This window comes from Paroedura picta, chromosome 14 (assembly GCF_049243985.1).
Source record: "Paroedura picta isolate Pp20150507F chromosome 14, Ppicta_v3.0, whole genome shotgun sequence".
Taxonomy (NCBI): Eukaryota; Metazoa; Chordata; class Lepidosauria; order Squamata; family Gekkonidae; genus Paroedura; species Paroedura picta.
The window spans coordinates 32398910-32426142 of NC_135382.1; the positions used below are offsets into that span (position 1 = coordinate 32398910).

A 27233-nucleotide genomic window follows, 5' to 3' on the forward strand; every position below is an offset into this window, starting at 1 on the left:
AATGCCGGAACACCCCAACAGTGAATTATACGAACATTTCTTAAATGAAAATCTTGGTAATATTCCTACCATGAAATTCTAAATAGAGTTACGCCCTTTGAAACCTGTTGACTTAAAGGGACTTAAAGAGCAATCCCAAACTGGTCTAATGGGGTTGCCAACTCCAGGTAGGAAATTCCAAGAGATTTTCTGGTGCAGGGTGGAGTTTGGGGCAGTGGGGTATAATGCCATTCAGCCCACTACCCAAGGCAGCCAAAGGGAGCTTTGGCTGGTGAAAGCTTCTACTGTGGAAACCCTATTGGACTTTTATGATGCAACTCGATTCAAATCCTGTTCTTCTACTGCAGATCGACATAACGACCCAACGGAAACAACTTTCCGAAAGCTATGGTGCTACCAGCCTGTGGGACATGCCTTTTTACTCTAGAGGCATAAACATCTCAGCCTACAAGCATCTGATTTCCATCTGTTTCTTTAACTAGTCATCTACAAGCCCAAGTAGAAAGCTTTAACTGTTCCAGAGAATGGATGCATACGTCTACCTGAGCAGCAGTAGAGTTGAGAACAACCGGAAAAGAGACCCCTATGTTTTAACAGGGCATGGCAGCCCCTTTAGTTCCTACTCTGTTCTTTAATGTGTGTGGCCCATGAGAAAGGAATCTGAAGAACTCATGTGGAATTTGTGAGTTTAGTTGCAGAGAACAGGTTTTTTTTTTTTGCTGGTTACCGAGTGTGAAATGTTTTCCTCATCCATTTCTGAATATTCGCAGCACCTTCTCTCTCTCTCTCTCTCTCTCTCTCTCTCTCTCTCGCAAAAGGTCTGGCCACAAAGGATCCCTGTCCCACCTTATTGACACAATGTTCTGTTTGTGGATCCAACGGCCCCTTTAAACTGTCCTAAGTTAGCACCACTGCAGAGCGCTTCCCGCAAAATTTGAACAGTAGGCAAACAGGGTCCCTCCCAAATGATGCTATTTCAACCGTGGTTTCAAGGAGGGGCCCCACAGACAATTAGCTCTAAATGGAATATTCTCAGCTTTGTGGCTTCACAAATTGTGACGATAGCGAAGCTCAAGCAACCACGAGTCGTTTTTGAAACAACAAACCAAGGTTCGAAAACGCCGCCGGCATGACTACCTAGTGATGATGGGGATGCCTAAAAAAAAAATTCTCACCATATCCACAGGTGTGTCTAGGGGAAGTTCATTGCTTATTTGTCCAAGGCCTGCGGCATGCCAGACACTGCCCCAAATGACAGAAAATAAATTTTATGATCCCATACGTTTTTAGAACTTCCGCAAACCACAACTATGGTTGGGACATGGCTTGCCAAAGAGTTGAAGGTTAGCAATTGTTTGGAAGTCCTACCAAGAACGGAATCAATATACTGTATCACAATTTCAATATAGAATCATAGCGTTGGGCCACACAGGCCATCTAGTCCAACCCCCTGCTCAGTGTAGGATCAGCTTAAAGCATCCAGGATAAGTATTTGTTCAGCTGCTGCTTGGAGACTGACAGTGAGGGGGAGTTCATCGCCTCCTTAGGCAACCTGTTCTCCACTGCTGAATTACTCCAACAGTGCAAAACATTTTTCCTGATATCAGCCCATACCGTTCTCCACGTGGTTTGAACCCATTACAGCTGCCAGCAGGAACCTTTTAGGCCCTAGTAAATATTCTTAAGATTTTTGAGCCTGTGGACACCTTTGTAATTCTGACACTGAGTAGCCACAAAATGGTTGCCGCAGAGACAGAGCCTGCTTACTAAGATGCCTTTATAATGCACCTATCTTTGTGTACACGTGCAGTTCACTGTCAGTCATCCAGATTCTTATGTTGTGGTGGCAGCTGTCTGCAAAGCTTGGTGTAGTGGTTAGGAGTGCAGACTTCTAATCTGGAGAGCTGGGTTTGATTCCACGCTCCCCCACATGCAACCAGCTGGGTGACCTTGGGCTTGCCACAGCACTGATAAAGCTGTTCTGACTGAGCAGGAATATCAGGGCTCAACCTACCTCATAGGGTGTCTGTTGTGGGGAGAGAAAGGGAAGGTGATTGTAAGCCGCTTTGAGACTCCTTCAGGGAGAGAAAAGTGGTATATAAGAACTAACTCTTCTTCTTCTTCAGTAATATCAGGGCTCTCTCAGCCTCACTCACCTCACAGGGTGTCTGTTGTGGGGAGAGGAAAGGGAAGGTGATTGTAAGCCGCTTTGAGACTCCTTTGGATAAAGTGGGTTATAAAATCAACTCTCCTTTCAGAGCAGATATCTATCACAAATAGATTTAATAGCCATTCCTCTATTTGGAAGAAACTCTGGGATGATTGTTCACTGAGCTCGGGAATCTCAGCACCGTTACTAGAAGATATATCCCAGAATTCTTTGGGAGAAACCTGTGACATTCAAAATTGTACAAACAAACAAACAAACAAAAAGCCACACCATCAACGCCTTGAATCCACGTGATAAAGATGGATCCGAGGGCGACCTCCTACAAGCAGAAGGCCTCCTTTGGATCGCAGCCCACACTCTGAATCCAACCAGATTCAACTCTGCAGTAAAGACATGTCCAAAAGCTGTTTCCTTAACGCACTTCCTCTAAAGTAAGTTCAATTAAAATGGATGAGACTGCCTTTTAAGTGTATAACAATCTGGATGCCAGACTGCTTCAGAAATGATAAGCAAAAAATAATGCACATCTATCAGGTGGCAGATGGCTTGACTCTCCCGTAGAACTTGGTCTTGTGCTAATAGCGTCAACATTGTTTGTCACTCTCCAGCCTTGGTAGGACTCTCTCATTTATAACTACGTGGAGCCAGCAGCGATGATTGTCAAGGTAAGAATATGCATCACATGCCGTTCAAAGAAACATTTGCCTCCCAAAAAGTTTCACGTCACCTTTTTCTCTTCTGACACTGATGGACGGCGGTTTTTCTGACCGGTTTTATGTTGTGGGGATTTTAAACCATATCTTCCTCTGATCTCTTACGCTGTAGTTATAAATACTTGATAACATTTTCATAAAAGAACCTTTTTTTGCAATTTGCTTAATAATAATGTCAGAGACACGAGCCAAAAACCTAACCAAATGTTGTGCATTCACAAAATAGCTCACAACCTAAAAAATTTGCAGAGGAGGGTTTTTTTAAAATTCTCTCTCTCTCTCTCTCTCTCTCTCTCTCTCTCTCTCTCTCTCTCTCTCTCTCTCTCTCTCTCTCTCTCTTTCATTGTATACCTGTTTATTTCACACATACTTTTAACATAACAATTATTCATGTTACACCTAGCAGGAAAATGTGAAATATCTTAGCAATCACTTTTCAGATGAACTACCAGGACAAATGATGCGTCCATCTGAAAAACATCAATCATTTCTCTTTAACTTTAAACACGAGGGTAGTTCATTTTCTCTTTGGAAAGGACAAAAGGAAGGCAAGGGTGAAGAAAAGGAAGGAAATCTACATGCATGTAACATTGGCTTAGAAACAGAAACATCCACACTAGAACCATAAGATATATATGATGACCACAAAGGGCGTGGTCCTTGCACCTTAAACAGCAATTCCGACAACAAAATGTTGGCAGATACAGTGCCATTTATCAGAGCTCAGTATAACTCTCTCTCCGTTGTGTCTGTTGTGGGGAGAGGAATGGGAAGGCAACTGTAAGCCGCTTTGAGACTCCTTTGGATAGAGAAAAGCAGCATATAAGAACCAACTCTTCTTCTTCTCCTCCTCCTCCTCCTCCTCTTTCTCACACATTTTTTTTAAAACCCGCCTCTGAATTCATGTAACTAGGACATGTCATCGTATTGGGTTAGCAGTCTATAACTGGCATACATCATCATTCCCCAGTCCCTGGGGAGCACCTGTCCATGAATGGAGGTGAAATCTATGGAGCACACCTTCTTTCATTGCCCCCTGTATACCACAGCTTGCAATGAGCTTATCTGCTCCCTTTCAGAAGGAAGGTTACACCAAACAGAATCACCTGGGACCAAAGAGCTACTCAAGGTGGCAAGCCTCAAGTCTCTCTACGGACAACACAATTTTGCGCCTATGTGATGCAAGCCTGCTGGAAGGAAACAAAACACTTTTAGCTTTTTTTACAAGGACCAATTATATTCTATACACCCCCCCCCCAACATGTTTTAAAATCTTAATCTTTTACTATGTCTAATTGTTATCTCCTGGTCTGTGACTGTGCTACTAAATAAATAAGACTCCATGCTGGGCCATGGGTACAACCTCTCTTTTTCCCAACCTCCAAAAGTTACTGGATCCCTATTCCCCTCTGTATTCATTCACCCAATCGGTATAGCTCACTCATGTATAGTCTGTTAGCGAACAAACTCCAAATGCAACAGTGGCTCGGAGATCGGCCGCTTTCATCTGTAGCGGAACAAAAGCCAGGATGAAGATGAGGTCTGATTTTCTAGTAGTTACAAAAAAAAAAAAAGACTCCTCCAATTACTTTCTATATAGAATAAATAAATGTATGCACAGGATGCAGTTTGTTTTCTCTTTTGCAATAAATAAAAAAAGCCTACATAGGGAGAGAACGTACCCACAGGAAAAAAAAAAAAAAGGCAAAACGTATAACTCTGGAGCCGAATTGCACTGCGGTGAGAGTTAGCCGTATATTTATGAAGTTGGTTATTAAAGTAGGACCTCTCTGAGCCCCGTTTCCAGCCCTCTTTGTTTCTTCAGAGACACGTTTATTAAAACAGGGACGTATTATTTCCCCAAATCCCGTGCTATTTTTGCGGCACAAGAATTACTACAGTGACTTGCACATGGAAATTATCTCGCACATCTGTATTCTGATTATGATATTTAGTGCAAGGGTCATGAATAATAAAATTGCTAAATATGCTTATTGCCATCTATAAATAAAGGTTATCATACTTGAGAAGGTTTTGTTTCTGGAGTGCCAGAACAAGTACGGCTAGTTGCGAGACAATAGGGCTTTAATTTTACTAGGAAAATAAATACTTACATTTATAAATATTCAAACGATTTCCAAAGTGCAGTAAAACCAAATTAATACTGAGAAAACAAGTGCACCAGCAGAACTCGAGAATGTGTTTGCAAAGTTCAAAGTTCTAGCTGGGGGGGGGGGGGGCGGGGGACAGACTCCCATAATTTCAGTGTCATGCAAAATAAGACGTCGTTGCTTCAAGTCTGGTTTCTCTTGAAGGCCACTATCAAACTTTCAGCTACAACAGAATGACTGCCATTCTTCTTTCATGACCATAGGCACTGGCAATTATTCTGATTCAGGTAAGTACTCTATTTTAGGGGTAGTCAACCTGTGGTCCTCCAGATGTCCATGGACTACAATTCCCATGAGCCTCTGCCAGCAAATACAGGCAGGGGCTCATGGCAATTGTAGTCCATGGACATCTGGAGGACCACAGGTTGACTACCCCTGGTATAGACCATACAGATCAGCGGAATTCCTAAAGCATTTCAGTAGCCTGTGACACCATTCCCAAGGTTTCCCCAGAAATGGTGTCATGGAGAGGTAGCACTCCCTGCCTCAACCCCGTGAACTGCTGCATTGTTTGGCAGTGGGCAATTGGGTGTGGCAGCAGAGGACAGCATGTCACGCTGACATAGTCCTTTGCCGATGTAGGGTGGCCCATTAGGGACGTGGTAGATTTCTAGTTTCGCTTCCTGCTTAGAAGTGTCCTCCCAATGTTGTTAAGGTCTAAGCAGACCACAGTACATGGTTGGTAAATTATAAACAGACAACAAATTCATGGAGACAAGGTCTACTGGCAGCTGTTAGCCCCCCACAGTTGGAAAGAACTTCATGTTCTGAGGTGGGAAGTGCAAGTTACTGAGGTTCAATGTCATAAAAAGTGGATTGCTCTCCAGATATACTTATGGCCTTCTCGTGGTCACTGTGGGAAACACGAGACTACATGGACTTTTGGTCCATTCCAGGAAAGGGTTTTTTAAATTGTACAGGCCTAGAAACAAAGCTCAGAGTTTGAGGCTTCCTAAAACAGTGGACCATGGTAAGAGACTCCAAAGCATTTCGTAAAATGTATTCATTCATTCATTCATTCATTCATTCATTCATTCATTTATTAATAAATCACAAGTGTCCTTCATTGCTTCTCAAGATCCAGGCCTTGACCTGGAAAATGCAAGGTAGTTCTCAGAGTCTAACCAGGGTTAGCCCACGGTTAATACTTGCTTGGGAGCTCACCCAAGATTCCCAGGGCTACTGTGTGGAACCCCCTGTGTCCGCCTCTTGCCTTGAAACCCGTACAAGGTTGCCAGGAGCCAGCTGCTACTTGCTGACAGAAAGCAAAATCAACACCCAGAGGCCCCCCCAAATTTAATCCCGGCAATATTGCAAGGAAGTTCCTGCCGTCTGGCCTGTCTAGGTGCGAAAGGTGTCTCTCCAGGAAAAGATGCCCGTTCATTGCCAGCCCTGAGCAATTCAGCCATACAATAAACCCAGCAGCTGTGTCTCTGGAGCCACTGGCACAGCTGTTTGTGGAGCTCACCAAGAATGCCATATGTCACGGCTGTAAGGATAACATGCACAGTTAGCATCTGGGTCTTGTGGTATTTAGCTGGGTGCTGCCTCTGGTGCCAGTGGAGTCATCAGGGAGGGGTGGGGGAGAGAGAGAGAGAGTTCATCAAATGTGTTCATTTACTGCACTTGTGTTTTAAAAACAAGGCCTCCCCAGCAATTCTTCCTGCTTTAGTACTCTACAAACTACTTTAAAATCAGAGGCCTGAAGAAACTGCAGAGGGCTCTCTATTGAAGGAGGAGGCGATTCCCTCCACCACCCCGGTTTTATGTCTTTAGTATTCCAAAATTTCTCTCTCTGCTACATTCCACTCATCCTTAATTCTGGATTAACAAGGGGAAATTCCAGGAATTAACTCTGGAATTGGAGGCTGAGCGGCCGGCGAGTGATTTTCAGCCCCTACAGTTTGTTTGTCTCTTTTCCCTTCCCTGTGCTGTGGCTGATGTGCTTGTACGAGTGGAGAAAACATAGGAAGAATGGAATGAACAGATCGGACTATACGTATAAATGCTTGCTTTTTGCTGTGTGGTTCCTCTAATGCACGGGGGCTGTGACGAAATTCTGGGGAACTCATACTGAAAGAACCTTGATATGTTTACATAATAGTGGCGGCAATCCAGAAGATACTTTCCTGGGAACTAGACCCATTCAATCACACGGGACTTACTTCAGAGTAGAACTGCTTAGGACCGCTCCCTGGCACATCCTTTTTGACATAAGGAGTCAGCCAGCCAGTGAATGTGGAGCTTGCCACCGTGCTCCGGCCCTCTTGTTACAGGTGTTTATTATTCTCACTTAAGTTAAAGGTAAAGGTATCCCCTGTGCAAGCACCGAGTCATGTCTGACCCTTGGGGAGATGCCCTCTAGCGTTTTCATGGCAGACTCAATACGGGGTGGTTTGCCAGTGCCTTCCCCAGTCATTACCGTTTTTACCCCCCAGCAAGCAAGCTGGGTACTCATTTTACCGACCTCGGAAGGATGGAAGGCTGAGTCAACCTTGAGCCGGCTGCTGGGATCGAACTCCCAGCCTCATGGGCAGAGCTTCAGACTGCATTTCTGCTGCCTTACCACTCTACGCCACAAAAGGCTCTTATTCTCAGAACATCTCAAATCAACAGAAAAGTAGAGGGGTTGTGAGGCAGCACTTTCCCTGGGTCTTGGATCTAAGTCCGCTAAAACTCTGGATCTTGTTGCCTGCTTTTGCTAGAAGGAGTGGCAGGAGAAAGATTTTTTTAAAAATCAGGTCTTGTCACAGGGAGATCTTACCATAAACTTCCTAGAGCGACCCAGAACTGAGTCGCTCTAGGAATCACCAGGAACTCTATGGTAAGAACTCCCTGAGAGTAGACAGGGCCTTGTTTTTCGTTTTCAATTTTTCGCCTTGGGAACTTCTTCTCCCCACAAATTTGCTGTCGGCAACTCTACTAGATGTTGCGGGTACTTAGAGAGGGAAAGCGCGCTCCGTCTCGCATGCTGATTCACAACAATCCTATAACTCATTGGCTGCAAACCTCTAGCAAATACATATTTGTAAACATGCCAGCGGATTCCTAAGCACTCTCCACGCTGGAATATGAAAGGTTTCAGATCAATAACTCAATTGACAATAAAAGATGAGTGCGTGCGTTCGCTGTAGGGTGGCTATACATTTTCTCAAAGGGCTCTGACATTTCCCGGGATAGAGGTAAACGGAAAATCGTGCTATGATCCTAAGCGTCTGGTGACACAATGGGTTTTCGCAGGAAGAAGAGGGGGGGGGGCACAAATTACCCAAGCTCAAGTTGAAATACTAACCACCTCTATGGGGCCAACGCTCACTGTGGAGGTATACAATGGGTGCTGAGAAGCTTGTTCGCCGTAATTAAGAGTTTCAGACAGAGCGGGAACAAATGGCAACTGATCCTAATTTAGTCGAGAAAATGAGTCACATCAGTGATTATTAACTATTAAAGTAATTGAAACCCTTTTGAGAACAGATCTAACGCGACGTGGCTTTGAAGGTTTGATACATCTTGTAATCCATAGATTATTGACGTTAATTGATCTGCTGAGATCAGGCCATCAAGGGGTGGGGGGGAGGGAGGGAGGGAATGCATATATACTTACAATGTATTTTTAAACAAAGGCACATTTTCAAATTGAGTTTCTATTTGTGTTGCGTCCAGTAAGAGGAGAGTATTGTAGTGCTATTGTGATTTTACGATTCTGAATTTTAAATGCATTCAGCATTTTACCTTGTATTTTGATATCCAAGCATTTACTGCACTGGTCAAAAGGACTGTAAGTCAAGGGTTGTTGTGCTAATGTGATTCCGCTAAGGTAAAATGTACAGAAAAAGATTTTGACAACGATCTGAGCCAACCTTTAATTTAGGATTTGAGTATATTTGTGTGGGGCACCGAACTGTTTTCTCTTCCCCCAGCCATCACGTTGGTTCCATTTTTCCTTTAGAAACCTTCTACACAACGAAAGCAATAACAATACGTTGATTTATATCATAGGGAAATAATTTTTCCATACTAAACTTCAAAGTGATTTTAATTGAATTTAATCCTCTTGACTTTCATTTACTTATAAATGAGTTTCAGTTGTAATGTTAGAATGAAGCTGACTTCAGCAGTTCAGGTCTTAATGTTTTGATTAGAGATTATAAAATATTGTTTTTTGGGGGGGCGGGAGGAGGAGGGAATAAAGGCTCTGCTAAACGCTATTGGATTTCAATTTGTGTTATGTCCTTATACTATTTTACAGTGGTTTAGAGGCAGCTTGACTGAAATAAGAAGTGTGGGTCAGGTTTAAGAGACCAAAAACAAATTAAGGAATAACATGTCTGTGACCATAATCTCCAAATCCTTAACTGAAAAATGGTAAAGGAGCATGTTCACCAAAAGTATATTTCTACCAGAATCTTTTGTGTGACATTTGTTCCACACATTCTTCCCATGGAGTTTGGGGTGCCATAAATGGGTTTCCAGAATAATTTACATCCAGATCCAGAGTAACTTTCATGTTAGCCTTGCCAACTCTGGCACCAGGAATTCCTGGAGATTCGGGGAATTTTGCATATATGGGATGTCACATTAGAACAATTCTATGGTATATTGTAGCTTCTGTCCTCCAAAGCTGATTCCTATAGTCTGAAGATCAACTCTAGAACTACACCAGGTCCTACCTGGAGGTTGGCAACCCTATAGCTACAGATGGGTCAGTGTCTTCATGCAGGGGATCATGTTATGAGGTTATATGTCGGGAAGAAGAGTTGGTTTTTATACCCCTCTTTTCACTACCCGAAGGAGTCCCAAAGCAGCTTACAAACAACTTTCCCTTCCTCTCCTTAACAACAGACACCCTGTGAGGTAGGTGGGGCTAAGAGAGCTCAAAGAGAAAGGCTCAGTCAAGACAGCACTATCAGGTCTCTGATGAGCCCAAGGTCACTGAGCTGGCTGCATGTGGAGGAGTGGGGAATTAAACACATACCAGATTAGAAGCTGCCACTCTTAGCCACTACACCATGTTGGCTTCATATGATGAGTACCAAAACACAAATCATCAAAACAAGCTGACAACGTACCTAGACCATTAAAACAAAAACAAAAAAATCAGCAGACAATATCCAGAATACACAGCACTGGCTAGTAGCAAAGAGATAGAACAAGGAGAACTACATGGTTAAAAGCCTGGATGAAGAGATTTGGGGATGGAGCCTGGGAAGGTCAAGAATCCCGGTGGGGTCCAATCACATAGAGTCCACCCTCCAAAGCATCCAGTTTCTCCAGAGGACTTGATCCCTGTAGTTTGGAGATGAGCTGCAATTCCAGGGGATCTACAGGTCCCATCTGGAGGCGGGCATCCCTAGAAAAAAGGAATGTGTTGGCTAAGAGAACAATGCAGTGGAGCAAGGTGAACATCAAGGGGGAGGACATTTGAAAGTAGAGGTTCCACCACTAAACATGCCCTGTCTTACCTCTGCAGGTGAGCGTCAAGCAAACAGGACTTGGGAAGGAGATCTTAACTGGTGGGCTGGACAGCTTGGGAAAAGGTGGTCTATCTAGTATCCTCGAAGTGTGGTCTGGAGATCTCCCAGAAGCACAACTGATTTTCACACTACGGAGATCAATTCCCCTGGAGGAAATGACTGCTATGTAAGTTAGAGTCCATGGCACCACAAGTTAGCAGAGCTCTCTCGCCTCCCAAATTCCATCTGCCGCAGGCACTGCACCTAAATATTTCAAATACCCCGTTCTGATATTAAGGATCACTGCCAAAGCTCGGTACCCCACAATCTGCTGCCTTCACCTGCCAAGAGAGCCAGCTTGGTGTAGTGGTTAAGAGCAGGGGCCTCTAATCTGGAGAACTGGCTTTGATTCCCCACTCCTCCACATGCAGCCAGCCGAGTGACCTTGGCAGTGAAAAGTGGGGTATGAAAAAACCAGCTCTTCTTCTAGGATTCACTTACTTTGCAGGTCCTGCCCTCTTGTAAAAACAGAAAAGGGTTAACGAGAGCTTTTAAAAAATGTAAGTGTTCCGCAATCTGTTATCCACCGTTCAAAATAGACCTCACCAGCTGTAGCATGCAAATTGGCAGGCTGCACATTTCACAGGGCCTTATTGTTCATGCGTACACATGTGCCCCCTAGTGATCAGATGGATTTCCCTCTCACGCCCAGGAAAGGGACTGAAATACAAAGAATTTCAGCAATACATCACAGAGACACACAAACATGGAGCTGGTCTCTGAAGACCAGCTGTGATTCTGGGAGAACTCCAGGTCCTACCTAGAGGTTGGTAAACCCTAACAGCAAGCTCTCTCCCCATTTTAGGGCTGATTAGGTAGGGATAACTGCAGAAGCCCAACCTGCAAGTAGCGGCAGCTCTAGAAGCCCAAAATGAATGAGAAATACCTTTCCCACTGAGGCTTTTCCAAGCTCCCACATTTGCATGAGCAACTGTATGAATTCTTGCAAAGGAGAATCTAGGCATGACCCCCCTCCCTCCCAAGGCCACTTTCCCTCTTTGTTATTACTAATTATCAAGAAATTCCAGCTTCAGAACTCAACGTAGACAAGAACGGCAATATAAACTCTTGCTTGTCGAGGTCACGCTACTGATTTTGACAGCCTAAGAGGCACTTGGTGATTTTTTTTTTCCTCCAGCGAGAAATGAGCCAATTCCCCCTCCCTCCCCCAAGACGTTATTATAGAGAAATGGTTGCTCCTAAGCGTCTGAGGTCATCACAAGGGGTGGGTGGTCTTTCACTGTTGGTCAAAAGCAGAAATTACAATCAAAGGGGAGAATTATGAACCTTGGCAGTCCTGGAAACAAGCCATTCTGGAGCTGTTCTTTGAGGAAATTAGGCTAGACCAGTGTTTTCTTCACCTTACAATGAGGGATGATTTGGATGATCCAAAGGTGCAGGAAGTGGTGGTTTGAGAAGCCCTGATTAGAGCCAACCTACCGATTGTGTGTCAAAGCACACTGGACTGCATGTGGGGTCTCATTTTGGAATATACACTCTCTGCACACTAAAAACTACCAATGACAAAGTCATCTACTTATCTGATATGCTGGCTTTTCATATACAGGGAGGGGGAAAATGAAGGACATTGTAGCTCCAAATTCAGAGAAAGATCAGAAATCATAGAAGCCCTGGGAAATAACAGGAGTGATCCGATTTTCAGGTATGGAAGGCTTTCCTTATATCATTCTAAGACGACCCAAGTCCCCATCTGGAGGCTCGTAAACCTAAAGGTGAAGGACCAGGCATGGCACAGTGGGTCGGATTGGTACTGGCCAACATGTTGACAAAGCAGATCATACAGTCGCAAAAATAGACATACAAAAGACAATGCTTGTAACTAACATTGCAAGATGGTGTGTGCATTTGCAGCATTGCAGTTTGTTAGCTCTCTTCCTGTGACACAGCCCAGGAAGATGGAGTCTATTTCTAATGAAAGAGAAATTCAGAGGGGAAGGAAAGGAGGTTCTAGAGAATTTTAGGTTTTCGCTCTGTAGATACTCAGAGGCAGGCAATGTCTTCCAAAGAGAGCGCTACCATATAGCATTTAGCATAAAACAATTGCTGAAGTTACAAAAGGGTACACTGATTTCTTTTCCAAGAGAAAGGACAGAGAAACAGAATAAGAGGAATCAACGGCTATTTCAAGAAAAAAGAAGGGGAATTCCTGAACAAGAAATTCCTTTGTCCGGAATAACACTAGTTGAATGTAACAGGAGAATTAACTAAAACATCTATAAGGAAAAATCAAGTTTACACTGCACATGGATCATATGTAGAATGCATACGCAATCCATGTGTAGAGTATACTTAATTTTTCTTCATACATAGGTTTAGCAATTCTCTTATCAATTTCAGTATGCGTATAGCTGTACATGTGATTGAAACTATTTATCCACGCACTAGTACCTAGTTTCATTTGAAAAGGAAATGTGCACTGCCTCTTCCTTACAGACATATACACATGCATACAGGATGTATATGTCAATCCACGTAACATGTGAAAATATTACGGGCATTGAAACTTGTGAACTCGGCTGCTATTAAACTATGGCTTTTGAAGCAATTTCCACTGAACATCAAATCAGATGCCTCCTCATCCTTCTCTATCAATTTTCACCTGCCAAAAAAAAAAAAAACCCAAACAATTCAGGGTTGAATTCAGGATTCAACTTCGTACGTTAACCCAGCAATTTCCTGCCCTTCCCTGCTATCGAAATGAACCAAGCAGGAATTTAGCAAGAAGCGAGACCCTTTCCTTTCTGTTAACGGCCACTTCACAGATGCCCGTGAAAAACTTTAAAAGAATCTTTGAGCCAGAAACTTCCATCAGTCCACCCCTGAACTTCTGAACAACAATTTTATTTAGCAAGCTGATTTATCCATAAGTAAATAGGATACAGTGACGGATGAAGGACCAGGGATCAAGAGGCCGTTATTAGATTTATAAGCACAAAAGCCTCACTGTTGTGGACAGTAGAAGCTCAGCAGTTACTGTACCTTTCAAAACTAATATGTAACCATATCTGTTTTAAAAGAGTGATTCATATTACTCCAAAATGCATGAGAAACGCTTTCTCATCCCCACCACAGGAAACTTGAGTCTGATTTTAATAAGCTTCAATTGGAATGTGGCCTTTGAAAAGTAGTGCATTTGAAAAGATGGAACATTAAATTTTGTAATGATGTAAAACATCTTCAATTTTTGACAGGACAATGGTGCTTATTGTGCTTTATGGGCCCACTGGTGATTCAAAGGTCACTTTGTATATGACTCCACAGACAGGGGCAGCAGTGAATGAAAATTAGGTTACATGTGATCAGCTTTATTATTAATCAGATGAAAATGGATTTTTAACATTTTTCTAATGAGCAACAGAGAAAGAAGACAATACCGTGGAGGAAGCAGCGAGGGGAGTCGGCGAGACGTTACCCAAAAAACAAAACAAAAAAAAAAAAAAACGCCAGGGCACATTTAAGGGGGTGGACATTGTAACCGAAAATGCTTAAATGCAATCTCTTGAAATAATAATTGTAATGATAAAATAAAAACCCAACAACTCCAGAGTTCTACATTGTAAATATCGCCGAAGCTTCCAAAATACCTTCAGTAATTCACGGCTGCTGTCCTTTGTTTATAACTAACTAATGAACTGAGTTTTTTGGACAGTATATTATTTCGATGCCCAGTCGAAGGGGTGCAACTTAGGACGATGTCAGCGCTTTTGTGATAAATCCAAGACCACCCCCCCCCCCCCGCTTTCATGGTGTTTATAACTCAGCAGTAAAAACGCAGCCCAGGGTAAAACTTGGCATGCAAGGTCTAAGCCATGAAGTCCATTTCTTCCCTCCCCCCCCCACCGATGCCTACTGTACCAGTCTAGTATTGAAATAATTTGATATCTAATTTTAAAGTTAGAAAATATTGCACATTGTTAACTTCCATAAACAGGATGCCGAGATCTTTTTTTTTTTTTTAAATATACAATTAGGACAAAATAAACAGATATGTCTTTGCCTCAAATTAAACTGAAAGTTGAGCATTAACATTTTCTAAATACTTGGGGAGAGGGGAGAAACACAACGTTTTAGCTCTGCACAACAGCTGCATCTGTTCAGTCTCTCTTGACATACCCTGAAATAAGTCCTGTATCATACGGCATCGGATTTTAAGAACATCTAGCCCTTTGAATCTGGAACACTGTAAACAAACCTGCATCCGTTATGTGTCACTGTAATGCAAAATGGCAACTGTGCGGCATGTGTAGCTGAGTGAAAGGAATAATAAGTTATGCCTGGGAACGAGGACCAATAAAGGCACACTTGAATAGATAAGGGGAAACCCAAAAGGCATTTCAAATGTTATAACCTTCAGATGTTATAACATTCCAGGAACCCACTAAGCACAGCACACATTGCCACAACTCTCCCAATATTGTGTGAACAGGAACGATATGTGCCTTTCCCATACTTGCTACAGGAAAACATGTGCATAGAAAAGTCCAGTGGTCTGTGCATGCATAATAAGCCTGTACACACCTAGTAAATAAGTATATTATCTAGGTTCACACAATGTGATGGCTGTTTTTATTGGGAGGATCAGGAGTGCCAGGTGCTGTCATCAAACATGGATGGTGGGCTCTCGGTGGGTGTTATCATCAGGTCTGAAAAGGTCATGAGTAAAAATAGGGGAAAACACATACCTTCACAGTATGAGCAGGAGGAAGTGGCGGAGTTGTCAATGATGCAGAAGAAAAGGAGGAGGACGGAGAGACTATCAACAACAAAAACATCTGCATTCTGGGGGAAGAGATGGCAAAATTCTCCCTGTCTTTTCCAGGCCCCCTCATTGGAATGCTTGGTGGAATGAGCTCCCAGAGAACATCATGGCCCTAATGTAACTAGTGCAGTTCCACAGGGCCTGCAAGACGGAGCTCTTCCACCAGGCTTATGGCTGAGACCAGAATGCACAGCACACTCAATATGATGTGGGCCTCCCCTGCTGACACGCCATTCCCACCCCCCTTAGGGGAAACCAGCTTGATATAATTGTTTATATAAGCTATTTGTTTAACTTAATATAAGCTATTTGTTTAACTTAAACCAGGGGTAGTCAACCTGTGTTCCTCCAGATGTCCATGGACTACAATTCCCATGAGCCCCTGCCAGCATTTGCTGGCAGGGGCTCATGGGAATTGTAGTCCATGGACATCTGGAGGACCACAGGTTGACTACCCCTCACTTAAACGATATAGATTGAGAATGTTTTATCGAATTTTAACTACATATTTATTCTATGCTGCATTTTATATGATGTAACCTGCCCCAAGACAACTGGATCAAGAGGGGCAGGCTCTAAATATAACAATAAAAGTAAGCAAACAAGAAATATAGGGAGACTTGCTACTCTCTGTACTCATTTAGCAACTCCCTCTTTTGCAATATGTGAAGCAGCTTTAACAGGTGGGGGAGAACCGTATGAGTTTCTGCACTTGTAAGGAATTTGCTGGATTGGTATACTGAGGACCATCACAGCAACAGTATCATGTCATTTAATTTTCAGATTCCTCTGGGACTTTTTGAAAGATACCTATTGAAGCAAAACCACAAGGGAATCTTGAAAAATAACTCAAATAGGTTACTGTCGATAGCCAATAAATGCTTTCACAAATTTCGTTAAGGCTAGTGAAATTTCTAAAGTGCTATTCACACGCACAAAAAGAGTGAGCAAATCTGAATTATATCAACGGAATATATGAAGCAAATCTGAAGTTCTGTACTGTTAAACTCCATCTCCAAAATCTGAAGGAAAGCTTTTGAGGTTTGAGTAATAGGTGACCTTTTTTATTTTCCGAGAAAGGAGGCATCTGTTTTACCTCCCTACTGGACGGATTTGTACTAGATGGCCAGAAAATGTTTTCTTGAGAAGCTTGGCATATTTTACTAAGAACTTATATGTCTGTATTTTCTAGACAGGCATCCATATTCCCTCTAAATATTTAGGAAGCCAGCCCTCCCTTTTTCTGAAGTATGTGCTTTCAAGATAATACAAGGATTCAAAAATAAAATGCAGAAGAGGCTCTCCAGCATTCTGTGATTATTAAGGTAAATAAATAGCCATGTAAAATGTGTGGAGGGTGTTGGCAACAGTTCCTTACCATCCTGAAGCTTCTCTCTCTCTCTCTCTCTCTCTCTCTCTCTCTCTCTCTCTCTCTCTCCCTCTTTTTTTGTGAAATTAGTTAATTAGGGCTTTCCCGCCACAAATTTAGCTTGCTTTATGCATGAGAAGGAAAGCATCTGTGGGGTCTTTAGCTCTTTTTGCCATTTTTGAGTCAATATTTCAAGAAGTCTTTGCAATACCTTTCTACATGTGGAAGAAACCTATTTTTGATTAAGAAGCTGTTTACAAATTAATTCGGAAGTTCCTTTATCACATGAAAACTGCAGCTTTTTATGTAGAAATCTTATAGAAAATAGATGCATATCCAGAGGGACAATACCTATTGGCAGGTGAGCAGGTTCACTGAAGCATGGTTGGCCCAGCTACAATGCCCAGAACCAGTTTAAGGATTTGCGAGACTCTAGCAGAGTACAATTGTGATGGGAGCAGCCAGACAGGGGGCACAGTGGAAAGGGGGATCGCTCCAAGTGGCCTTGAAGAGGGGACAGGTGGGAGGAGAAAGGATACAGCCTTGATCCATGACTGGAAAGGCACTGCATGGGGCCCCTGGAAGTGTGGGGCCCATAGCACATGCTACATATGCTACATGGCTAAACCAATCCTGCCCTCCTCCAAGTACCTATGATGACTACTTCAAGAATAAGAGGGTTTTTTAGTGGTCTGGTTGTGGAAAGAGTGTCAGACCATGGCCCTTCCCGTTGACCATGTTCCAAATTCCACCAATCCAGTGAATTCCACCAATCCTTCTCCAAGACAGAAGAAGAATAGGGTTTTATACCCTGCTTTTCTCCTCATTAAGGTGTCTCAAAGCAGCCTTCACTTCTTCCAACAGCACCTTCTGAGGTTGTTGAGGCTTACAGAGACTGCGAAGAAAACTATGAATGTCCCAAGGTCATGCAGTAGGCTTCATGTGGAGGAGTGGAAATTCTCCGGATTAGACTCTACTGCTCCTAACCACTACCTCATATTCAGGGTACCTAAGGGTAGAGTCAAGGGAACCCAGACCAGACTGCTGCTTGTCCCAGTCTTCATTCCCCCTCCCCCAGCAAACATTGCACCCCCTCCTCTCTCTCAGCTCTCCCCTCCTCTCTCTAGGCCACCTATAGTCTTCTCTTCCACCCACCCCGTCCGTAAATACTTGCTAGGCCATGTTCATTCTTGGGGGGAGGAAATGGGGGAAGATTGCTTTTGACAATGCTGGGGTGGCGATGAAAATGAAGAAGGCCTGATGCTCACCTTCCCTTTCCTAGAGCCCCTTGCCTTTTGCACACAACAAGTTTTACTGCTAGTCACTTATCATCCCCTTTAACTATGAGAATTGTGGGTACTTGGAGGAACCTGGAAGATCAAAGGATGAAGCAGGAGGTAACTTAAGGAATCTATTACTCATTTAAGGAAGGTATCTATAATTTGGGGAGGGGGGAAGCTTGTCGGGTTAAAAACAACAGAAGTTGCAGAGCTCTGCCCCCAAATAATTCATAGAGTCCAGAATCCACAAGGAATTTGGCAACAGGACTACAGAAGGCATCAGGAAATCACCAATTTGCAATTATTTCTTTGAGGTCTCAATTTGAAATTTGGCACTGTGCCCTAAGTCAGGAAAGCAGGACAGAGTTCTGGTGATGAGGGAGATTTGTTGTATTAAAACAGAAGACTATTCTGTGTGTGTGTGCATATTCAGTCTTTTGATCTACAGCAAGCAATTGAGGAAGAGTAGCTTGGACCACAGAGCTTTATATCACCTCCAGTCCTGGGAGGAAGGGGTTAAATCACCCACCATCCAAGCACCTTCCGCTGCAATCCCACCAACGGAAGATCTCAGAACATCATATTGTACAGGCTTTTGTATTATTGCATTTATTTTGTTGGAATCCACCTCGGATCTTCAGAGGTAGGGAAAAAATAGTACATAAGAACTTAAAGAAGGAAATCAAGGGCAATTTGGCACCCTGCTCACTTTCATCTACCAAGTAACCCATATGGCAAACATACCTTGAGATTTTACATCCAATTACGCATGGACATCTTATGGCAGATTTTCTGAGCAATAAACCTTTAAGCATGACTGTGGATTCTGTGCCTGCCTTACACACCCTTTTATTTCCTCCAGTGTATTTATTCTGTAACTACAATTTTTAAAACCCATACTTTTCTAAATTGGGGTGGGAATGTCACTTGTGACATGTGAGGGGTGACGTTATCCAACATTCTTAAAAAGAAGAAAAGAACTTACTCTATTGCCCTATTGCAGCTGCGCAGAAGAGTTCAGCAAGAAGCTTCTATAGAATCATAGAGTTGGGACCTCCTGGGTCATCTAGTCCAACCCCCTGCACTTTGCAGGACACTCACAACCCTATCGCTCATCCACTGTCACCTGCCACCCCCTTGAACCTTCACAGAATCATTTCAATCTGCATGGTGCAGGCTTTGTACATGCATTTTAATATTAGTTCACCGAATGAAAAAGGAATAGAAAGGAATGCTGGCACATGGGGAAAACCCAACGCTGAAACTGACAATACTTCTTTAAAAAAGTGACTAGCAGCTGCAAAGCCCTGTTTCCATACTAGGAGATTCTCTGCTATGTTATCAACAACTGAAAAATGGGAGTTACACGATCTCATACTGGTCCATCATTGGCTCAAATGACCTGGAAAGCTGGAGAGGGGATGTTCTCGGTAGTGGAGTAGTATCAACTGAGTTCTTAGTATTTTAAGCAGCATCAAGCAGCATTGAGCACCATGGACACTGTTTTATGTCCAATTGAGGGTAAGCATTATTTGGGGTAATACTGGCTAAATGTGGGGCCAGGGTGAGTTTTCTGCAAAAACTGGTAGCCACAGTAGGCTGTTTGTTAATTACTGCAGAACATCTAGTTAATAAACTAGTTAACGCAGTGTCCTGTGTTCTTATCTTGGCATCTCGTGTCCTTATTTGAGGGTACAGGTACAACCAATATGTTAAATGGCCAATGTCAAGCTTCATCAGCAGAAAAACAAACTGTATGTATTTGCCCAGAGTTCACAGATCCGATGGGTTCTAATATACAGTCATTACTTAATTTTGAGGAAGAAAGTATTATCATTAACTGGTTAAAAAGTTTAAGGTGCTTTTTTTTTTTAAAGGAAACATTGCATAAACAATAAGAAAAGCTCTAATTATTGCATTTTGAAATATGGGGGGTTTATCCCATTTTAAGCACTTAACAACAAAATGCGGAGAAAGACAGACAAAATTATGTTCCAACCGTATACAATGAATAAGCCCAATGGGAAACTCTTTATGTAGTTATCAGTCGCAGTGAAATCTGCTTAGGAAAGCAACAAGTCTTTTGTTCCGTTGACAACAGTTATTACAATTAATTCATTTCGTGATTGGTACTTGCGCTGACTGACAAGGTGTTATTTTACCTCTGTAAAAAGTTAAAATGGTAATACCTGCATGCAAAACAACACAGCAAGCCTGCTATCACTCATGGGTGGGGAAAAAAGAAATACCCCACGCCTGAAGCGCTGTTCCAAACCACGTTCCCAGATTCTCCAGAAGTTCCTTTGGATTAGAAGAAGTTTGAGACTCTTCAAAAACTCTTTGCAAAGTTTTGAAAGATAGTGTTTGTGTGTGTGTGTGTGTGTGTGTGTGTGAGTAGAAGAAATATGAAAGCTAAGCAAATGCAGTAAAGAAGTCAAAGACATCCAGAGGCAGAAGACATGAAGCTCAACAAGAAGGAGGAAACCTCAGACATGAAATTTCAGTTCATGGGAGGACGTAGCTGCCTTATACTAGGTCAATTATATATTAGGGGAGGGGGACATTAATGAAGGCATGCTAGATCAATAGACTTTAATGAAACTTAAAATAGTAGCAGTAAGGTCAGTGAGAGAAGCACTAAACTTTCAGCAAGACGGCCACACAACAGGAAATGCAACAGGAAGATGTGTGCAGGTGTTTGGCAAATTCACCACCCCATCCTTCCTAAACTTCAACAAAATGGAAGGAAATTTTTCGCATTTTCATCACTCAAAACTGCACAGCGAAACCTGACCGTTTCAGGCACACCCTGGGCTCAGCCGTAACTCCGGGGATATTTTGCGAACTGCACTCATGAAGCTGCCTTTGCCCGAGACAGATAATGGGCGCAGTGGTTCTCAACCTTCCTAATGCCGCGACCCTTTAATACAGTTCCTCCTGTTGTGGTGACCCCCAACCGTAAAATTAGGCAAGGGTTCTTTCACAGAAATTAAACCGAAACTGACCAATGGCATGAAGATCCATTGTTCATGATTGGATATAAATTGATTTTTTCCCCCAGGGTTTCTCAGTTCAGCTCTGCCTCTTGTCCCACCAGGCTGATCTCGCTCTTTTCCGCTGCTCCAGACAGACAAACGCTCTATCTCGATCTACCCTGCAAGGCCGTTGTGTGGATGGTGCCTCCCTGGCCAAGCTGCTTGCCCTGCCACGACCCCTGTGAAAGGGTCATTTGACCCCCAAAGGGGTCCCGATCCCCAGACTGAGAACCACTGCATTGGTGTATCAAGTCAGCATTGCCTTCTCTGACTGGCAGCGGTTCTCCACTGTTTCAGGAGGAAGTCTTATACACCACCTACTACTGGATCCTTTCAAATGGAGATACCACAGACTGTGTATCTCCATGCAAAGTAGATGCTCTAACCCAGGGGTGGGCAAACTGTGGCCCTCCAGATGTCCATGGACTACAATTCCCATAAGCCCCTGACAGTATTTGCTGGCAGGGGCTCATAGGAATTGTAGTCCATGGACATCTGGAGGACCACAGTTTGCCCACCCCTGCTCTAACCAGTCAGCCACGGCCACACCCTGAGAAAGATTGTGCAAAGCATTGTGGGCCATTAGCTGCCAAGATGGTTGCAAAACAATACATTTTCTGAAGACAGTCAAGACAGTCAGATTCCTGCAGTGTTAGCAAATGACAAATAATCATTAACTCTGGCTACTTCGGAATATATCTACTTTTATTCTCCATTAAGGCTTGCTAAAGCATCGACTTAAGAGGGAATCATTATAAATCCCCATTTTGAATTTTTTTTTATTAGTAGTATTTATCACCTTCCCCAAATCAATTCTGCATTTTTTAAATTAAAACAAATGACTATTTGCGCTGAAATCAATATGAGTATACATGCCACTTTAAAAGCAAGACGGGTGGGGGGGGGAGTAGTGCAGGGGGAAGGGGGGAATAGATACCAAGAAAGATCATTCTTTGGCCGCACCAGTCCCATTTCGATATAATTCAATATTTAATAAATAGAATCGTCTGCGTCTTTGCAGGGAAACATCATAAAAAATGCAAAAGGTTTCATGGTCTCCAATAAACTTGTAGGAAACAAAGTGTTTCTCTATCCCCTCCATAAATGCCGCAACCTCGTGCTGTTTTGAGGCGGTCCACCCCCCCCCAAACCTTCTTTCCATGCATGAGAGTTTGCTCTGATTATGTATAAGAAAAGAGGTATGCATATTTAATGACTTTGGTAACAGAAAACTACTTTGTCTCTTTAAACTTTGGGGGCTTGATGTTTTGGAGAAGAAAAAAAAAAACGGCACCAAAAGAGAAACCTTATATAATACCTAATTTGTACATCTGTGGCTTCCCTCCGACTCCTATAGGCACCATATGTTTTTAATTATCATAATAGCCTTAAAGAACCTGTTCAAGGAGAAACACACATGATCCCTTTTATTGAGAGTTTGTAATTTAAACAGTTTTAACAGAAGAAGTCTGGCTGCAAGGGAGCGGCAGGCACAAAGGTCTAACCCCCCCCCCCCCCCCGTATTGACCTCTCAAAGTGGGCATTGGGATCCCACCCACGGAGGTGGGACTTCATTCTCCCTCCCCTAATAGAGGTAATTGGTCACATGTGAAATGGCTCTTCAGGACCTCAAAAAGACATAATCCCCAGCCTCGAATGAGTCAACGTTTCAAGCAGGGGCTGATACAATGGGACAAAGGTCAATAAATATTGCCATGAAACCATTCTGGGCTTTCTTCTGAAACCATGTGACCGGTTCTATCACCAGATCTCTGCAAAAGCCCACGAATACATGTGTTTCAGATTCTCGTTAGCCCTTTCAAATGTTGCAGGGTTAATCGCCCCCCCTCCCTTATGCAAATAGGAGACCCTAATCGGTTGGCTATTCTTGGGGGGTTGAAATTGAATTTAACAGGTTCAGTTCATTCCCAATTCCGGGACATCTGAACACATAATCAGTCCCATAATGTTATTAATTATCATTCAAGCAGGAGCCTTTGACGCTGGCAAGCCCCCACAAGCTCCCTTAGACTGCACCAATGACTCAAACATAAAACCCATTGGCATGAAAAAAAGCCACAGTCTTATGAACAACACAGAAATTGCAAATAAGCAGAGCACTGAACAAACATTCAGAAGCAGGAAATATACAGGAGAGAGGAAAATACAGACCTCCGTTGTTCGGCAAGTCAGAAACATAAATTGCAATATTCCACAAATTCAAAATAACTTAATTAGTAAAACCCCATAGATGTTACAAATAATTTGTCCTGAGGAAATGTTTGTGTCAAGAAATTAGCTAGGGCTAAAGGTCAGAGACAATGGTCAGACATTGGGATTTCTATACCCCGATGGCACCTAGTACCTTTTCCTTTAAGAAAATTCATGGATTATATATGGGTGGGTGTGTCATTTGTAAGTGTCATTGGCTTAGCTGAAGGGGAGACTTTGCCCACAGCTGAGCTTCCATCTTCCTGGTTCCACTTCGGGAAACTAAACAAAGAGGACCATTGAAGACCAGGAGCAAGAGTTGGGGTTAAGAGAAAGTGTGGTTCAGTGGTTGGTGTTCAGAACGAGAAACAGGGAGATCCCGATTCAAAGCCGCACTCGGACATGAAGCTCACTGGACGGCCTTCGGCCTTGAATTGTTATCTCTTTGCTAAACATAAGGTTGTGAAGATAAAATGGAGGAACTATGTGCACTACTCAAATCTCCCTGGTTTTAGATTGGATTAGATTAGGATAGACAGACAGACTAGGCTAGCTCCGTCTTCTCAGATCTTGGAAGCTACATGGGATCATTCGTGATCAGTATTTGGATGAAAGACCAGGGTCACAATACAGAGGAAGGCTATGGCATACCACCTCTGAAAATGTCTTGTCCTGAAAGCCCTGTGGGGTCACCACAAGTCAGCCATTGTCATTGCTGTGGAGCACCATTCCATTTGCACAATAAAGTGATAAGGTTTTGAAGAATTTTTCAATTTTTTTTTTAGCTTGCAAAAGAAGGATAATCAACAATTCTCAGGAATGATGGGCTAGGCAGGCCAGGTATCATGAAAGGCCAGGCATCATTTCTGAATAAATGATGTAATCCACAAGCCTTGTGGGATATTCCCATAGGAGCCAGTTTGGTGTAGTGGTTAGGAGTGCGGACTTCTAATCTGGCATGCTAGGTTCGATTCTGCACTCCCCCACATGCAACCAGTTGGGTGACCTTGGGCTGGCCATGGCACTGATAAAACTGTTCTGACCGGGCAGTGATGTCAGGGCTCTCTCAGCCTCACCCACCTCACAGGGTGTCTGTTGTGGGGAGAGGAACGGGAAGGCGACTGTAAGCCGCTTTGAGCCTCCTTCGGGTAGAGAAAAGCGACATATAAGAACGAACTCTTCTTCTTCTACTTGCCAGTTCTGCTTTCCATTATTGAAGTCCGTTTGGCGGGTGATGCTTCCAAAATGATGTGTCTCTTTATAAACTTGAGCTTCCTACCTGAACAGGTCCCTGAGCATTCGGGGAGGGCGGTATACAAATATAATAAATAAATTAAATAAATAAACATTGGCTATTTTGGAAGGGGAGGTGGTGGGTCAACAAGAACATGTATGGTCCTATCACCCGATAAATGTTTAACACATTTACAAACTATGTTAAAAATTAATTAACTCCAACCCATTCAGGAAACCCTCCCAAAGCTGCCAAGAAACCCCAAGATTTTATGAAACCTTGCTTGAAAAAGCCCAGCCTAGAGTTTTCACAGTACAGGATTGACTGCATGGGATGGATATTAATGACATCCATTCTTGGGTGATTCTGTTCCTACCTGGCAGATTGGTTCCAGAAGTTGGTTCAGGAAGACAGCTGCTTGGACAGCGACACAAATGCTCTGGTATCCCCCATAACGTTCCACTGTGCCTCCCGTGCTTTTCATCATCTACATGAAACCACTGAGAGGGGCCATCTAGGAAACGGGAGCAAAATGTAGGCAGATCTCCAAGCCCTGTTTCTGCTTTTCAGCTGATTGGGGTGAGAAAGTAGATGTTCAAAAGAAGGAATGGACTGGATGAGGGCCAACTGATGGAATATAATCTACGTGGGCATAGGGTGACTGCTTACGTTGGTAGGACACCAGAAAATGCTTTGGAGCACTGTCGATAAAAAGAAAAAATGGAATGTGTAGAGATCCTTCAGAAGAGATACTACTGCTGGTGAAAAATGGCCTTTAGGTTTGGGGTAGGGTTTAGATGTAGGATGTAGGAACAAGCATAGTCTCATATAGTATAGTAACATGCACTCTGTGTTTTCCAGTTTGATAGGCAATTTTATCTTTCTCTGCCTAATTTCCCTGCTGCATAGAGCTGGCCCTGGTCCCTGCATCAAAAGCAGGGGGAGCACAATATCATGCGTGGGGCCAGATGTGATTGGTCATGCATGGTGCTAACTTTGCAGTGTATGGGCACTGCTGAATACCATATCTATGGTTGTCTCCCAATCTCATTGTCACATTAGAACTTGACTTTCTGTGAGCACCCCCTAGAGGATGGGAGGGATACGAATATCTACATTTGCCAAGACATCTAGCATACAGTATATTAGGACAATCCAAAAATGCAAATAATTAAGCTTCCGTTATTGAGAATTTTGCTACAATACATGTAATGGAACTCTGAAGGCATTTGTTCTAATCCTTACATCTTCTCCCACCCCTTTCTGTCTGATGTGTTTAGGCTCACCTGTGACCCCTTACATTTTCCACTTATTCAATGCTCTTAGAAAGACTCGCTTTCAGGCATGAAAAACAAAAGAATTGCTGTGATTTCTACCCTATTTAAGAATCCCCCGTTCTCAAATACCATTGAAAGGCTCCTCTAAATTTCTTTTTTAAAGAGATTGCACCAGTACCACTGAGATCCCATCTGCAAGGCAGCGCAATGCATGAAGCATAAAACACCAAATTCCCACAGACGGCATCTGTCTTACTGCAAACAATGGGCCATTATCTTGTAAATAATTCTGATTAAACTCCAGGATTCTCCCCAAACAAACAGAAGGGGAGCTGGTGGTGAGAAAGGATGGCGTGGAAATGCCTGGGCTCTTTCTTTAGTGTTCATGATCAAGGTACAATCCACGGGGAACTTCCTTCTGACGAACACCCATTGAAATGAATGAGACTTTCGTAGGATAAGTTCTCAGGGGATTGTGCCTCGGATTTTTAACTAGGAATATCTTCACCTACATCAAGCATGTTTTGTCTGTGTCACATGACCCAGTTTACAGAGCTGACACTCAAACTTCAAATAAGGACAAATTCTCACCTTCAGCATTTACAGGTTTGGGAAAGATCCTTCATTTGCTGTTGTTAATAGTGAGCAATGAGAGTTGGGCATGGCTCCTTTGTAATGTTTATTTCTATCTCTCCATCCATCCATCCATCCATCCATCCATCCATCTCAAAGGTGCCCCTAATGCTGCATACTCAGCTGTACTCCAAGTATACGGATCATATCTGGGCCATTACTAAGAGGTCAATCAAGTAGAGCTGTCATTTCCCTGTTCCCTAAAACCAAGCGCAATGGTGTGAACTGTTTGCTGATTATTATACAAATTAAAGAGCATCCATTCATTGTCAGACTCTCTATTCACTGTTTTGAGCCTTCTTGGGCACCACTGAAAGAAGTTGAGGATGATTTTGAAGACACCGTTGTCACCTGACCATTCTCTGAGGCCTAGATCTATTCATCCTATCTTCTCAGACAATAGCAATGTTTATATCATGGTTGTGAGCCCCCTCCCCCCAATAAATAGAACACTTTAGGGTTTAAATTTGGACCAGGAAGATACGGATTGAAATCCTCATTCTGCCATCAAACTGAGTAAAGAGGGAAGTAAAGGTAAAGGTAAAGGTATCCCTTGTGCAAGCACTGAGTCATGTCTGACCCTTGGGGTGACGCCCTCTAGCGTTTTCATGGCAGACTCAATACGGGGTGGTTTGCCAGTGCCTTCCCCAGTCATTACTGTTTACCCCCCAGCAAGCTGGGTACTCATTTTACCGACCTCGGAAGGATGGAAGGCTGAGTCAACCTTGAGCCGGCTGCTGGGATTGAACTCCCAGCCTCATGGGCAAAGCTTTCAGGCGGCTGCCTTACCACTCTGCGCCACAAGAGGCTCTTTTTAAAAGAGGGAAGTAAAATACAAATTACATAA

The 27233-nt window shown here is 43.1% G+C and overlaps 1 protein-coding gene across 14 annotated transcripts in view; it reads right to left on the reverse strand.

The window, feature by feature from the left end:
* Positions 1–27233, reverse strand: part of ZNF536 (zinc finger protein 536) — a 410578-nt gene that overhangs the window by 103157 nt on the left and 280188 nt on the right. The gene's annotated exons all lie outside the window — the stretch shown is intronic.